The 16,345-nt window shown below is 39.6% G+C and overlaps 1 long non-coding RNA gene across 1 annotated transcript in view; it reads right to left on the bottom strand.

Moving 5' to 3' along the window:
• Positions 1–6,716: 6,716 nt before the first annotated feature.
• Positions 6,717–16,345, bottom strand: part of LOC147914631 (uncharacterized) — a 50,461-nt gene continuing 40,832 nt past the window's right edge. Inside the window, exon 4 of the long non-coding RNA XR_015555058.1 lies at positions 6,717–7,544. This is a non-coding gene — a long non-coding RNA (uncharacterized LOC147914631). The remainder of the gene's footprint in view (positions 7,545–16,345) is intronic.

The raw sequence follows: 16,345 nt of genomic DNA, 5'->3' as shown, positions 1-16,345 counted from the left end.
TATTTTTGTGGTTTATGTTGGCAGTTCTAACCTATGTAATTCATCCTTCAAAAAACTCAGTGGGTAGGTCAGTAAGCCGCAGGTATAATTACACAGCAATTTAGAAAACGTGCCACAGATTGGGAAACACGTGGAAGGCTAAGGAAATCGTTACGGCAGCAGGTAGCTACAGAGTCAGAAGGAAAACTGATGTTTCTTTACTCTCAAGTTTGGGACCTTGGGCTAAAGCAGGAGTTCTCAAATGCTGCTCAGCTGACCACCTGCATCAGAGTAACCTGGGAGCTTTGAAGAATCAGATTTCTATAGCTAACCCTGAGAGATTTTGCTTCAGAACATCATTTGTGGGGGCTGGAAATCTATATTTTAGAAGCTTTCCAGATGAGTCTAACATGCAGCTAGATTTGGGAACCAGTAGGCAGAAACTTGTTGGTTCTGTTTGTGAAATCTTGCAAGAGAAGACACTACATTGTAAATGCCAGCTATAGATTAGGGATTGTTAGACTTTAGGAAGAGACAGATGAATGGGTTGGTCCCAAGAAAGTCTCAATAAACAGTAGAAGCACCAAGGAGTGGCTTTGTTGGAGACAGGAGTTGGCTTAGCCCCTGATAATCTTCACCAAGTCAAAGAAATACATAGTCTAAGTAAAAACGCATTCTTCTTATGTAAAAGAACCTCACAGGACTGGTTTCCTGTCCACTGCCCCCTCCATCTCAGCCATTTACTAGGAGTCCCACGTCTCAGCAATTAATATATTGAAATTTTGAAGCTGTCATGACATGCATTCTATACTTTCACTTCCGAGCAAACCAACTAGAGGAATATGAACGATTGGGAAACTATTAGAAAGATAAGAAAGGCTCGACTCAGAATATAACTGTTCAACGTATGCTTGAAAATATTGTATATTCTCTAATTGTTAGGTGCATTATGTCCATAAGATGAAGTTTGTTCATTGAATTCCTTATATTTTCAGTAACCTTAATAATTCTTTGTTAAATCTATCATTTCTAAGAGATATGTCTAAACTCTCCCATTATTGTGGAGATGTGTCCATTTTTCTTTGCAACAATCTTAAATTTTGCTTTGTGTATCTTGAGGATAGGTTGTTCAATGTACATACACCCAAGAATATTATGCCTTTACAGCAACTTGCTGCATTTATGATTATGTAACAAGTCTCTCTATCCCTGACAATGTTTCTTCCTTAAAGTCTATCTTGGTGTTATTAGTATTTCTTAGTAATTGTCTGGTATGTTTTTTATTTATTTTTCTACTTTTGGTCTTTCTTTGTTGTTACATTTTAAGTGTGTATTTTGTAAGTGGTATATGGCTGAATTTATTAAAACCTAATTTTTACAATCATTGTCTTTTAACTCGTGAGTTTAATTGATTCATAATTATTATTACCGATACATTTAATTAGTTTCATTCTATTTTGTGTCATTAATTTTCTCCTTTCCTGCCTTTTACTAATTTGATCAAGTTTTCTATTTCATTCTTTTTCCCCCCTTCTAGTTTTTAAGTATACATTCCATTCCTATTCTTTACTGATTTCATACATACTTCACTTTAGAAAGTTTAAAAATCACTGTCTTTCTTATGTCCCAAGATTGACAAAGATCTTTTTAGAAAGAAAGTCAAGTATTTCTCTGGAAAAATAAGTGGAGCAAACTGCTGAATTTTCTGATAACTGAAAGTCACAATATACTGATGTAGACAACAGTACTTTAGAATTGAGTCAATTATGTGCCTTCATTTTATGGTGGTGAAGAAAAGACTGGGAGATACCTTGGGGGCCCTCAAGGTAAGGCAGGAAGATACCGGGGCTCAAAGTTTCAGCAACTCTACTTAGAGGGTTCCCTGAGGACTATAGTTGCTTTCCACACCTTTTAGGTTGGATCTTCCTCTCCCTCTCCTGTGCCAGGAAGGGGCACACTGAAGAGGCACAAGTAACTATCCACAAACTTCCCATGTATTCCTTAGACCCCCGTGAGGGGGGCAGGATGGAAGTCCCAACGTGAACAGATGTAGCAGCCCAGCTGCGATTTCTTTAAGGCAAGGTCCTACTCTTTGCTTGGGAAGTTTAACTATTCTTCACAAAGTCTCCCCTAGGTTTTCTTTCCCTCTTGAGCCACGGGACTTGTTCTTTTGAAATTCATGTTATTTCCAAGTCCTCTGTTTCCTGGTTCTCCTCCAGCTCTGCCTTAGCTTCTTGCTCAATTTTCTCTTCTGGCTGTTCCTGCCCTGCAGACCGGCCCATCAGTCTGTCCAGTGCCAGGGACACGAGTACAATGATATCTCTCCTATTTCTGCAGCAGCAGATTGTGAACAGATCCATGATGATCTCTGGCCAGGCACCCTGTTGTCCACGGAGCACCGACCTCTGGGAAGGATTCTAACCATCTGGGTTCTGGCAGCTGGCTGTCTCTGTGAGGTCAAGATAGTAATGGAGGAAGAAGTCAGAATTGGGGATGTGGGACAGGGTTCAGGGTTATTATACAGACTTACTCAATGGTTTATTAGGACACCTTCACTTGCAGGAATCAGAAAACCTAGCTAAAACTGACAAAAGCAAGAAGGGCATTTATTGATTCATGGGCTCAAAGAGTCCCCAAAAGGGTTATTTTCAAGTGATACTTAAACTAACAGCTTAAAATACATAACAAATAATCAGGTTTTTTCCTCCTTTCCAGCTCCAGTTCTTCTGTGTTACTTTATTTGGGCAGGACCTCACCTTATGGTCCTGAGACAGCTGCCAACAGCTCCCTGAGCTATATCTTAATCATTTGTGTCTGCAGTGGAAAAAGATTCTCCTTGACTCAGAATTCCAAGGAAAAGTTCTGGGGCAGTTAAGATCATCTGCCCAGTACTGATCCAATCACTCCGAGCCAGGGGACAGGATGCTTTGATTGGTTTAGTCCATCAGATGACGCTCCCCTGGAGCAGAAATACAGTCAACCTCCCTGGAACTACATAGATCCAATTTTGAGAATAAAGGGATGCTGGGCAGGAAAAAGTTGGTGCTGCCAGAGGCAACAAAATGTCCACTATGCCCAAATATACTCCTCAGTCTCTTAGCAAATATGAGATCTCTCAATTCACCTCCTTTTATTTCTGATTTTTTTATCTCAACCAGGCAGACCCCTCCATGGTTTCTCTGAAAAAGTTATCAGCATGACTCTAGTCTTTTCAGTCAATGTTTTCTCTCTCTGGCTGCCCTCTATACCACCTTGTCCAGAAAAACAAGTCATACCAGAAATAACATGACATTTCATTAAATTTATACACTTTCTCATTGTCTGGACAGGCTCTTTTGATCAGAGTATTAATGGGCAAATAGATATGCATAAAAGGTACTGTCTGTGATTTAAGGACTACAGGATGGTGTCTTTATTTTGTTTAAAATATTTCTTTGTTTTAGAGAAAATAGCTTCATTGTTATTATAACCTTGGCTAGACTTAATAATAAATACTGAAATAAAATAAGTGTCCAATCAGCTAATAGTCTGTACTTCTCAATTGGAAGTTTATAATTTCCTGGAGTACAGAATACTCTAGGAAAAAATATCCAGTAGCATTCACTCTGCAGTTGTACTAGCTTTATGTAAAATAGTATATCTCTACAGAAAGAGAGAGAGAGAGAAACACTTTTGATTCACTCCTATATAGGTCTGATATTCTCAAAAGAAAGAGCAACATACTCAGCTTATACGAAACAGGTAAATCTCGCTAGAGTCATTTCAGGTAAAATCAGGTAAAGTTTCGTTACCATACTAGCCAGAATGCTGTCACCAGAGCAGAATACTTGCTGATCACTACCTTACTTTCACACGGTGCACACAGTGCACGAGACCCTTTATTGCAGAAGCTGCCTCCAGCTAGATGACAGTCACACACTGCGTGCCATGGTACGAATCCCGTAGACACAAGGTCAAGGAAAACACCAAAACCCTGCAGTCTGGACAATGGATACTCAATAAATCTGAGAGTCTTTTTTCTCTGTCCACTTGTTTCCAACATCTGTGTCAAAATCCATTTGAGAAGAAAGCACGACAATATGAATGAAGAGAGATGAATGGGAGTAAATCTGGCAAATATTTCTTGGCTTGAGTTGACCCACGTCTCGAATGCTTACAATTTCCAACCACACTTGTGCCTCAGCCGAAGCAACCAGAGGTAGAGCCCAGCCCCTGAAGTACTTGTGACATCATCTGTGTCCTTCACACAGCTCCGGTTCAGCCTTCCCATGTTATAAATCCTGTGTCCATGTCATCACAGGAGCTCCGGCTTCCTGCTGGAGAGAGCCCTGGTGACCCCGGGCCTCATCAGCTCTCTGTCCTCGCCATGGCTGTGACTGCTGCCGAGTCTGTGGCTTGGCCCTGACTCAAAAGTGTTAGTTCTTTGGATGCTCTTGGGCCAAAGGCTCAGCTGGAGAGGAAATGTTGGGCACTGTCTTTTGTCACAGATAAGATTTAATGAGTCCAGAGGATGTGTGAGTAAAGGAAGCTCACAGGAAGTTGGGCCTGGAGCTTTCTGACGATTGTTTAAAAGGCTTTTACCTAGCCATCTGAGTCCAAAAATTAAACACATAAAAAGGTTGATTCCAGTTGTAAAGGAAAATCCATTGGGGGTTTGAAACTGGAGGGCTGGACAAATAGAGGAGGAAAAGGTTGAAACAGGAACAAAAGACAGTTACTCATAATTAATTAGCGCAGACTCAAATTGATCAATCAGTCTCTAAGAAGTGCACAGGAGCTATTAGGTAATTATTTGACATCATGAGGCCTGTCACCAAATGTACCAAATTTAAAAAGGAAACACTGTACTTTCTTCTTTATATCCAGGAGCGGTATCATGAGAGGTGGGAATTTAGGCTTAGAGAAATAAACCCTTAAATAGACAAACCAATAAATACACCCTAGCAGGAATTTGAAAACCTAGTGTTGGAAAGTTAGTATAATCCATGGGTATTTTTACATGAATACAGGTATCTAAGGGCTAGAGGCAATCTGATGTTTTCCTTATGTTGGCTGTGTGGCTGCCAGCAACATAAAAGGCCATAATTCTAAAAACAATATTTAATGTGTCAACTCAGTTTTCTCCCTGTGTTGTCATAGGCACGGCGTGGTGGGAGAAAGGGTGAATTTAGAGTCAGGAAACCTGGGATCTGGGGTTGAAGCTACCACGTAGGAGCTGTGAACTCTGTGAAAGCCACTTCACCTGTCTGATAACTGCTTTTTTCTACCTGTCAAATAAAAAGTTTGAATTAGTTGTTCTTTAAGAAATATTCTAGCCCTAAATTTTAGTAACTTCAACAGATTAAACCACAACTAGTAATTACGTTGCAGTTTCATTTAGTTGGTTAGATTAGCTTTTCAGATTATCTCTATAGAAACCAACTCTTATTAAACACCCTGAATGGGTAATTCCTTGAATTGGTATTTATTTTGATAGAATTCAATTCTATCCTTTCCCACTGCTCATGCTTTTTGCCTTCTTGCCTCTGTTCTCATGGCTTTAAACACACTGTTTCCATTAAATAGGACTGTAGAGGAGACAAATTATATGCATCCTCAGAAATATGTAATTGTCGAAATTCTGTAAGGTAAGCTTTATGACTCCCATTTTGTAGATGAAGAAACTGAGGCCAAGGTTAACTGGCTTAAGGTCACAGTGCTAGAAATGGGAAAGCTGAGGTTTAAACCTGGAATTATTTCAAAGTCTATGTCCTCTTCCAGAGACCAGCTGCCCCAGCCGAGTGTCCTCAGGAAACGTGCTAGAAGGCAGTTTTAAAATACTGTGATTCTCTGTCTTCCTGAGCTCCATCCCCCAATCCTACCTCCGTGACAGTGCAGGCTAACAGGGCTCAAGGATCTTGTTGACACCCTAGGCAAATTTGCCATCAACCTGGAGAGATTTGGGGAAGGGTTGAGTTCTGCACATTCCCTTGTGTTATTTTGAGATTTGAAACACTGAGATTTGAAATATCATTCAAACAACTCAACCATTTCTTCAGCTCTGAATTTATTCTTTGCTTGGACATGGAATTTTTGTTCTTTTACTGGTTGCTTGCTTCCTTGATGTAAGTCAGTTTGCACAGCAGCCAGGAAGCACCTTATGGTAAAATTCACTGACACCTGGAATCTGATTCTACTTTTCTTATGTTCAGCCAACTTTAGACTTGAAAAACCCATCTCGCAGAGTAAGGACCGGTTACCAGGTGCCTTGTGAAAACTTCCTCTTTGCCTTTCAGTGAATCCCAACTATTTCAGTTCTCACATGGTGGGGGAGGGAGACGGAGAACAAACAAAGTTTATGAGGAGGAAGAACTTCACTTCCTTTAGACAGGGCACAGCAGAAGTTCTGCGTGACTTCCAGTTAGGAAAAATGAATCTAAGAGTCTGCATCACCAATAGGCTTGTTTTCATGAATTTGCCCCCCCACCACCCCCAAAAAGATGCAATAAGGACATGTATGTTAACTCTTTAAAGAAAATATGGGGGAAATGTGTACAATGTAGGAAAATAATTCTACCCTCTAGGAAAGAAAAAGAGACATAGAAAAACTTTAGATAATTGCCATTTTGATTTGCATCTCTATGATAACTGAATTTAATCCTTTGCCTGCTATTGTAAGGGAAAAAGCAAAAATAAAAATAAAAGTGATTACGACAGTAACAACTAATGATATTAAAAAATAACTTCATTTTCCCATAAGAAAAATGGCCTCAGTTCATTTAACAGGATATATTTTTATCTCTAAGAGAAACTATAGCTTTAGAAATATAAATCAGCGGCACCTATATGTGGGTGAAAATTAAACAGAGAAGCGTGCCTTGAGAGGGAGGCACAGTACCTGTTTCCATGTAAATTACTTCAGACACTCATCATTCTAGTAGCTCCAATAGTGCCCAGGACTTTGGGGCATTGCACGGCGTGAGCAGCAGATCTGTTAACACAAAAGTCCTCTTCCTAGCTTGGTCATGAGCCGCATTCAGTTAGTTTCCTCATCTGTGGGATGCAATGATCCCCCAGCCCAGGGCTGCTGAGGAGCATAATTAGACTGCCTCCACCTACGAACACTGGCATACTGAGAGGAAGGCAACACAAGAACAGGGATAAATCCTGGCAGGAAAAAATGGGTTTTCAAATAAAGCTGTATGACTGGAGGAACTATGGTTGATTTTTGAAAAGACCTGCTGTTGTTAAACTTGACATTATGAGCTCTAGAGTGACTCTCACAAAAAGAACTCTCTCTCCAGCCCACCTGGCTAGAGTTGTCCTCACTGTGCTTGCCTGGCCGAGGGCTGGTTCTCACGTGGGTTCCTGGGGCTCTTGGCATGTTGACTACACCTTAGAAACACACACTTGCAGGCTGCGCCAGGGCTTCCCTAAGGCTAAATTACTGTTCTTCTAGGCAGGTTCCAGGAGAGCTTTCACAGTCCTAAGCCGGCCACCCTTTGGAAATGACGCATCAGGAGCATCTGCCTATGCAGGTTCTCTCAGGCATCATTAGCGAGCAGGTCTGTGGTGACCAGGAGAGCCTATTGCATAAAGACATAGATGGATGCACATTAAAATTCAAAAATTCATCAAACCACACATATGCACACTGTTCAGGGTTATCTATCTATCTATCTGTCTGTCTACCTATTTGGTAGAATGCAACTCTGTCCTTTCCCACCCTCCATGCGTTTTGCTTTCTTGCCTCTGTTCTCACAGCTTTATGCGTGCTATTTCCACTAAGTAAGACTACAGAGGGGACATTGATTTATTTGAACCAACCTCTCAACATCTTTTGGGAGGAAAAAAGGGTAGGTACATTATACACTGTATACCCACTGAGATTATTCTCTTCCCTTCCTTTCTCTGTATGTGAGTATACTGTGGTGTGTGTGTGATACCATTTTAACAACGAGGATGTCTTCAAAGGTAGTGAGTTCCCCTTTAATCTAGGTGTTCAAAGATAAACAAGTTGGCTACTTGGTAAAGATGTTTCAGAGGGAAATTTCTTAGCAAATGAATGGTTCATTCACACTTGTGTGCACAGTACTTTTTAATACGTATTAAGAACAATGTTACATTATGGAGTGTATTGACTAAATTAGTTGACACATAAGAATTCCAGTTTTCTAGGGTATGCTCCGCCTTTGTCTCTGTCTCATCTAGAATTCTATCCAGCTATAGACGTTAATGAAATAAAGAGATTGCATATCCTTATTAAGAAAAAAAACTGAGCATACAATTCCACCATAGGTATATACACATTGTATTACCATTATTTAATTTGTAGAGGCACAAAATACACTTAGGTTAAAGTTCATGGTTAACAACATAATTTATATTGTAGATATAAATTCATATTTAAAATAGTCCCTTTATTATTTCTGAAATTTTGATTGTCCACTTATGAAATCGCATTAGTTGATAGATGTTTTTGGTGTCAGCTCTGCCATTTTCTGCCCCCTTCCTCTTCCCGGGCTTGTATTATCAGCATTATCTTAAATTCCCAGTTGTCTGTGATGATTAACTTAGTTACAACTATGTAATATTATCTTTAAACACACTTAACTGGGCTCAAGTGAATTGTACCATGTCCCCACATGCAGAACACACATGACAGATGGTGTCTGCACTGTCACCTCCTGGAGTGGAGCTAGACTTCCCTCGCCCCGCTCCTGCTGTGATCAGGGCCGGCCCCATGGGCCTGCACCACCGCAGTCACACAGGCCCCATGTTCAGAAGGGACCCCCCCTTGGCACGAGGCTCTGCTGTCACAATCTTGAAATTATTAATAATTTTATTTTTGAACTTGTGTTTTGTCTACTGCTAATGTGGGTGGGTTTGCCTTAAAAAAGAGTAAGAGGAAGCGGTTTGAGAATTTTGAGAAGAGGTGAAATTATCTTCTCAAAGATTTTGGGGGTGGGGTTGGAGGGCTTTGGGAACTGACGAGGCCACCAGAACAGGGCCGCTGGCAATGTTGGAGTTCACCTGGGATTTGTGATCATAAATTTGTCATCATGTCTGTGTGATTTCCTCTAGCCATGTTCATCCACACAGGTATAAGTGGGAAGCCGTTGAAGAGTTCAATTTGAGTCAGGTTAAAATTTCTATAGGCAAACACAACAGAGAAGAGCAAGGAGCACATGAGAGACTATGAAATCTCAGCTGGGTGAGAAGAAAGTGATGACCTCATAGGAGGAGTCAACAAGGAACACATGGATTGAGGCCCCAATGGGTTTGAAGAAATGCTTCAATTGGCAAACTAGAATAAGTTAGTTGGGAAGACAAGAAATGCTTAGTGGATTGGTTAGTGGAGGGGGCCAGTTGAAATCAAGACTTTGCAGGAGGCACAATTATTGGTAATTACAAAGTCTGGGATTTGAGCATGGGAAAACATTGCTGGGGTAGAGGAGAGAAATGAAATGCATGTGAAGAGGCTCGGACACAGAGCCCAGGGTGCTGAAGAGTGCATTTTTGTGAAGTTCTCCCAAAGCAGTGACAGCAGTACTGGGAGAGAGAAGTGAGGAGATGGGTGATGGCAACTGGGAGGAGCAGTGAGTGTTCCACCCGGTGCTGTACATTTCAGAGGAGCTGGTGGCTGGAGTGGAGGGTAACCATCACTCTAATGCCAGACGCAAGTACAGATGGGGCAGAAATTCCCTTCATACTGAAAAGTGAAAGGGATTCAGGGTATTGGGGGTGAGGAGAGAAGGATAAGTGTTCTTTTATCAAAGAATGAGAAGTAAGTAAGTGGAAAGGGAAGAAAAATAAAGTCTCTTAAAATTCATTTAAAATGTCTCATTAGGGCCGGCCCTGTGGCTTGGTGGTTAAGTGCGCGCGCTGCGATGCTGGTGGCCCGGGTTCGGATCCCGGGTGCGCATCGAGGCACCACTTCTCCGTTCATCCTGAGGCCGAGTCCCGCATACAGCAACTAGAAGGATGTGCAGCTACGACATACAACTATCCACTGGGGCTTTGGGGGGAAAAATAAAATAAATAAAAATCTTTAAAATGTCTCATTAATTCCCTCAGAGATTAGGTCTGTCACAGTTCTAGTCAGTGTCAGGACTGTGGACACATCAAGTTAGCTTTGTCAGTCTAAATTGCTTTTGCTCCGTATTATCTTCTGTTGAAGCACATGTCACCAGGCTGAGATACCACGAGGATCATTAGCAACATGTGATGACTTTATGCACAGAGTTTTAATCTGGTCCCATCATCAGTCTAAATGTGGAAGAGGAAAAATATGACATTCTGTGTTCATTCAGCAAGCAAATATTTCTTGAGTATCTTTTATGTGTAAAGCACTGTGCTAAACAGTGGGAATGTGCAAATAGACTAGGTGCTATTCTTATCCCAAGGACATTCTAGATTCTAGACGGTGAAATGGTGTCATGGTAACTGGAAGCACTTGTATCCTCCAACAGTCCAACAGGCAGAGGAAGGGAGTAGCATTCATCAGGCAGAATTTCTCATATCCAGTCTCTAACTGATCTGCCCCTCTGATAGGGAAGCCAAAATCCACACCTGCAGCGGCCTATCGGGCTTCATTTGCATTTCAAAGTGACGGAAAAAGACAGTCCTCTGGAGTATGGTCAAGTTGGGTGTGATTCCAGAGACCCAAGTTTCAGTAGCAAACGAAACAGAGCAAATCTGGGGACTCTCATAGAATGGATCCCATAAAGAATTGCTTCTTAACACTACCATTCCTAACTTCATGCAAGAATTTAATTTTTCTGTAATTTATAATACCATGTAGTTATATCCCAACGCTGTGTTTGCATCCATTTGTTTACTGTGTCTGTCTTCAGGACTGATATTCAAACTGAAACATGAGGCAAGAGTCTACATCCTCTGCTAAGATAACCAACCCCAAGGAACATATCTGCCCAGCTTTTCTGAATCATTGGCCACATTGCCAAGATCGTTCATATTTTCTGGCATAAGTATGTACTTATCTATAACAGATACCCGTTTTTGTTATATGGCATAAAATAGAACCCATTGGACCATCATAGAGAGTCACTAAGATATTACCGGTTTAGTACATTATTTCTAACTAGCTTCTCTTAGAAAATGTCATAATTAACCTGGGTTGTTAGGGAATAAGAGGTTTTAAGCTGTTAAAAGTTATTGATGGTTTATCAGAAATGCTTTCCTTCTCTCCCCAACCTTACTGCTAATTGAAATTGACCATATTTCTGGATGTTATTTTCATTGTAGAAGCATAGATTTAGGGCCTGAAATAAACCTTAAAAATGATGACACTGAAGTAAGTGACTTATCAAAATCACGCAGTGAGTCAGTGGCAGAGCCAGATTTAAAAATATAAGACTTGGTGTAAGAAGAGCCCAAGAATACCCTCTGGATTATTATTTTTCTTTAATAAATCTCCAATGTTAATGCCCTTGTATAAATGGCCCTTTCACTAAAAATTAAACAGAGAAATATATTTCAGACTATTTGGGAGATCTGGTTGGTCACAGAATATGGTAATTTTCCTTTAAATGGATATTTGAAGATATTTTTTTCTGTTAATATTATTATTTTTAATTTTGCTCAGTGTCACTATTTAAAAAAAAAAAAAAAAACCTGAAAGCAACGTTAGTTCTGGCAGCAGGCAGAAAACCAAGGCTGCTTTGAGTTATACATGCACTTCTTGATGTGTTTATCAATTTAAATGAAAGTTCTAGGGCTCCCATTGGATGACTTTTACAAGGTTATTGCATATGGATGAGTCATCACACTGCTACTGGAAAACGGCTTTAGGAATAAGCCATACGGAGATTTGAAAGAGCCCTGTTTCTCACTATGACAGTTATGCAAGTGGAAAGAATAGCCTTGAATCCAAAGAAAGGACTAGCAAGGGCCAGAACATTTCAGCAACCAAATAGAATATTTATCTCCAGAAAATGAACCTGTTTATCTCTATTAACTATATAGTTTTGTATTAATATTATTTATTTGCTTCCTGGTAAAGAGATTTGCCAACATTATTTTAATTAATATGAATATGCCCTTAGCTACTAGCATCTCTGCTGTTTGGCCAATTGCATCCCTAATGATGCAGATGTCAAATTTAGACACAAATCTCTATAGCACTTGGCTTTGTAAGTATGAGTTTATTATTCAGGACTAAATGTCCACTTCAGACCATAGGTATACAGGGATAATAGTTTATTTTGATATGTCTCTGGATAATTAATTTTATTATTTAGTTTGGGAATATACATTACCAGAACTTATATACATCAGATTTTCATTGTTGCAGTCATCATTTCTGGGTCACTGAAAAGAACTGGATGCTTTAATAGAAGAACAAAAGCAAATAGTTTTATTCTCATCAAACAATGTATTAAGATTTTAAAGACTGCTGCTTCTCCTTAAGTTCTTTTTGATCAATTTCTTAAACAATGAACCAAAATGAAACTTCGAGTGTTTTTCTTTTGGCATTTGATATGTAGGGGATAGAGTCACACACCATCGACATTATGTAATACTTACTAAGTTTCCACCAGGTTATAATAAATAGTACTTATTAGATATTCTCATATTCACCATGAGCTTAGAAAGCTTATGTCTTATTTGTTGATCAACACCATGAGGTGGCTAAGGAAGGCTCTTGTCACCTCCATTTCACTGCTGAAGAAATGAAAGATCAGGAGTCATGTGACTTGATCTATGTGCCTTAACTAGTTTGTGTCCCTTCAGAATTAAGCTTCATAAAATTTAGATAGTTTACCCATGTATGTGAATATTTTGACCTACATCTATGGAACTCTATTTATACAAATAAATAAACCAGGTTAGTTCTCCAGCCAATCTTTATTTTATTTTTAACCTCCTAATTTTGTCATCCTCTTGGGCACCAGTCTTAAGAGCTCTTAAATACCCCTTAATTCTCAGAAACATCATTTTATACTGCCAGGGAAGACCTCAAGTTTCAGTGCTATTAACCTTTAGCTTCTGGAGGAGAGAATGTCATGGTAACAGAGGTTTAACAGAGGGTTTCCCATGGAGACAATCAGTTTACAAGGGCCTGAGCAAAATCAAGATCATTCCAAGGACCAGGACTATGATCATAGCATTACCCTTGTCCTGGATATAAGAGTAATCTATGATTCATTCACAACTTCCTTGAAATCTCTTCAGAGTTCAAGCTTTTGATAACATAGGCCCTCAGAAGGCAATTGCCAGAAAAGACCTTGGAAATCATCCAGATAAAATCAACCGAATTTTATAAAAGAAGAGCCCTGAGACAGACATTGATGGGTAAGAGAAGTGAGTCATCATCCCACAGTGAGTTCTTCTTGAGCCAAAGTTGGTTCGTAGGCCTCTGACTTCCAGATCTGTGATCTTGTCACTAATAATCATAACTAGCCTGAGCAGTGCCTTCATATTAATTTACAAAAAGCTTTGGGCTAGAACCCCATAGCGATCTTGCAAAGTAAGAGTCTCATAATCATTATCTTATGGATGAGGAAACAGAGGCATAGATATTAAAGGATTTACTGGAGACAATTCAGCCAGCTAACGGTAGAGACAAGCTATGACCTGTTCTTTCCACATGGCACAATCCGTCCCCCCAATTACTGACTATTGACCATAATCATTTATTAACCTGAAGAAAGAAGTTCTTTTATCAAGATCATGATTCTAGGGCCGGCCCTGTGGCTTAGCGGTTGGCTGTGCCCGCGCTCCGCTGCTGGCGGCCCGGGGTTCGGATGCCGGGCGCGCAGTGACGCACTGCTTCTCTGGCTGTGCTGAGGCCGCGTCCCACATGCAGCAACTAGAAGGATGTGCAGCTATGACATACAACTATCTACTGGGGCTTTGGGGGAAAAATAAATAAATAAAATTAAAAAAAAAAAGATCATGATTCTGATCACAATCATTATCATTCATTCAATCATTCATTCAACTTTTATTATTGACCAACTATATGGCAGGTATAGATACTCATTAGTTGAGATATTCACATTTAAAAAAAAATTAACTAAATTTAAATACAGTCAAGTCTCATTATTTACCATAGTTATGTTCTACAAAAATCTTCGCAAACACTGAATCATTGCCCCATAGGGGAAATCTAGGGTTAGGTTCCTGCTAGCCTCTATTCATATATTCATCAACCAGTCAATACATAGCCTTGTTTTATGTGTGTTTCTGTTTAAAGACACCTTATTTAGTATATATTATTGAGTCATCACTGCTGAGTTCAGCCAGCATCACCATAACTCATACCTGAAGGAAGCTTATCTAATTTTGCTGTAAGGTGGATGAGAGCCGTTTTGCACTTAGGAACACTAGATAGCACTTCAGCAGTATGCCGGGAGACTGTTTTAAACAGCAAAATTATCAACAAAAAGAACAAAAATTCAAAAAACGTGGCACTAAATAGATCCCGAAAAGGTCACTTGTTTATAGTGTGAGAATTGAAATAAGAAGCCATTTCCTTGTTCGACCTCAGCTGGGAACGTGGGCATCAGGGGACTCAACTGCTTGGCCACTGTATGCATGCGCACGTCTGTGAACGCCCGCTGAAGCACCCGGACTATCCCTGCCGGGTTACAAACAAACCACAGCGAGTTGGTGAATTCGCAAATATGGAATCCACGAATAATGAGGAACAACTACAGTTAAATTACCTATTAAATGTACTATAATTGTTAAATTAAATAATAAATCTCAAATTAAAATACAATAAAATAAATTTAAAATAAAAAACTCATTAAATATTTACTGTTTTAAAATACAATGAAATCTGATCCCTGTCATGGAGGTTGCATTCTAGTCCCAAAGGTAAACAGTAAACAAACAAAACTCATAAAATACGTAATTTTTAAATATAACTTGTGTAAAGGAAAAGAATAGGGCATGAGAGAGCGTAACGCAGCAAGGCCCTTTTATCCTCGGTAGGCAGCATTCGCTGAAGTTTTGCCTCTAAATTGGGCACAGGAAGTTATCAATAAGAATGTCAACTCAGGAAGAACCTGGAGAATCTGCTCTCCCACTCCTTCCTCTCTTCCTTGTCACCTAGAGAGAGTAACGAAGCACTGCACAGCTCATCCTGAAGGAGAACTTCTGCCAGAGATATGTATATATAGATATGTATATGTATATCTATAAATACACATGTCAAACCTCCTGAAATGAGTTCACCGTCTGTCCCTACCCCTCACTTTCACTCTGGAAACATCACACTATTATAAATGCACCCTCAGGCCATTCATTCGGCAGTGTGGGGATGGGACAGAACAATTTGAATTCAGTTTTTGGTTCTATCAACTAGGAGGTGCTGAAATGGATTTTGGGACAAATTAAAAGTTTTAGTAATGAGGTAAATTTGGTTCAAGGGTTTTCTAAGAAGCATGTCAGATCTTTATCACAGAAGCAGATTAATAGTACATTTTAATTTTTTATTTATTTCTATTCTTCCCCCCAAAGCCCCAGTAGATAGTTGTATGTCATAGCTGCACATCCTTCTAGTTGCTGTATGTGGGACGCGGCCTCAGCATGGCCGGAGAAGCAGTGCGTCGTATGTGCCTGAGATCCGAACCCGGGCCGTCAGCAGCAGAGCGCATGCACTTAACCGCTAAGCCACGGGCCGGACCAATAGTACGTTTTAGAGTTGGAATGGGCTTTAGAAATATCTTATTCCAGCCATCTCATCTTACACAGAAAGGACTGTCGCACATTTGCTCAAGACTGTAGAGATAATTACTTCAGGGTCTGGATGGAATAGATCAGTTTTAGATGACTAATTCACTTGGAAGAAGACATATATTTATATGTCCCAGACAATAAATTTTTAGTGTTTGATAAAAGTTAAATTGTTAAAGTATATTTGTGGCATGTTTAAATGTCAATTGAATGCATTTTGAAAACTGAATGTATTTTTCAAATGTCTAACTGCTGATTCATTCCTTACTAATAGGTAATCTGGCACTTTCTATCCACACATCAAACGCTGTTGAGAAAGCTTTAAATCAAGCAAAGATCCCTTTACTTACCTAACTTGAGTGCTATGGGCCATACAACTAAGAATTGGGACAGGCTTCCTCAAAATCAACTTTAACCATGGAACCAATAATACACAATAAGGTTTTAAAAATTTAAACTGTCGACAAAGTGCACTATATTAGCCTGTATCCTTAATAAAGGTATCTATATTCTCCATGGACTGATTATAGATCAAAATTGTTCAAGCCAAAAAATAAAGAGCGTAAAAATGCTTTAAGGATGGCAATAAATAAATAATTAACCCATCATAAGCAAACAAAGGACAAATAACAAACTGGGAAAAACATTTGCAACATAACTCAAATGATTAATAACCGTA

This window comes from Ceratotherium simum, chromosome 18 (genome assembly GCF_057802395.1).
Source record: "Ceratotherium simum simum isolate JZ-2026a chromosome 18, ASM5780239v1, whole genome shotgun sequence".
Taxonomy (NCBI): Eukaryota; Metazoa; Chordata; class Mammalia; order Perissodactyla; family Rhinocerotidae; genus Ceratotherium; species Ceratotherium simum.
The sequence above is the reverse complement of the archived record's forward strand: the minus strand, read 5'-3'. Positions and strand labels throughout refer to the sequence as shown.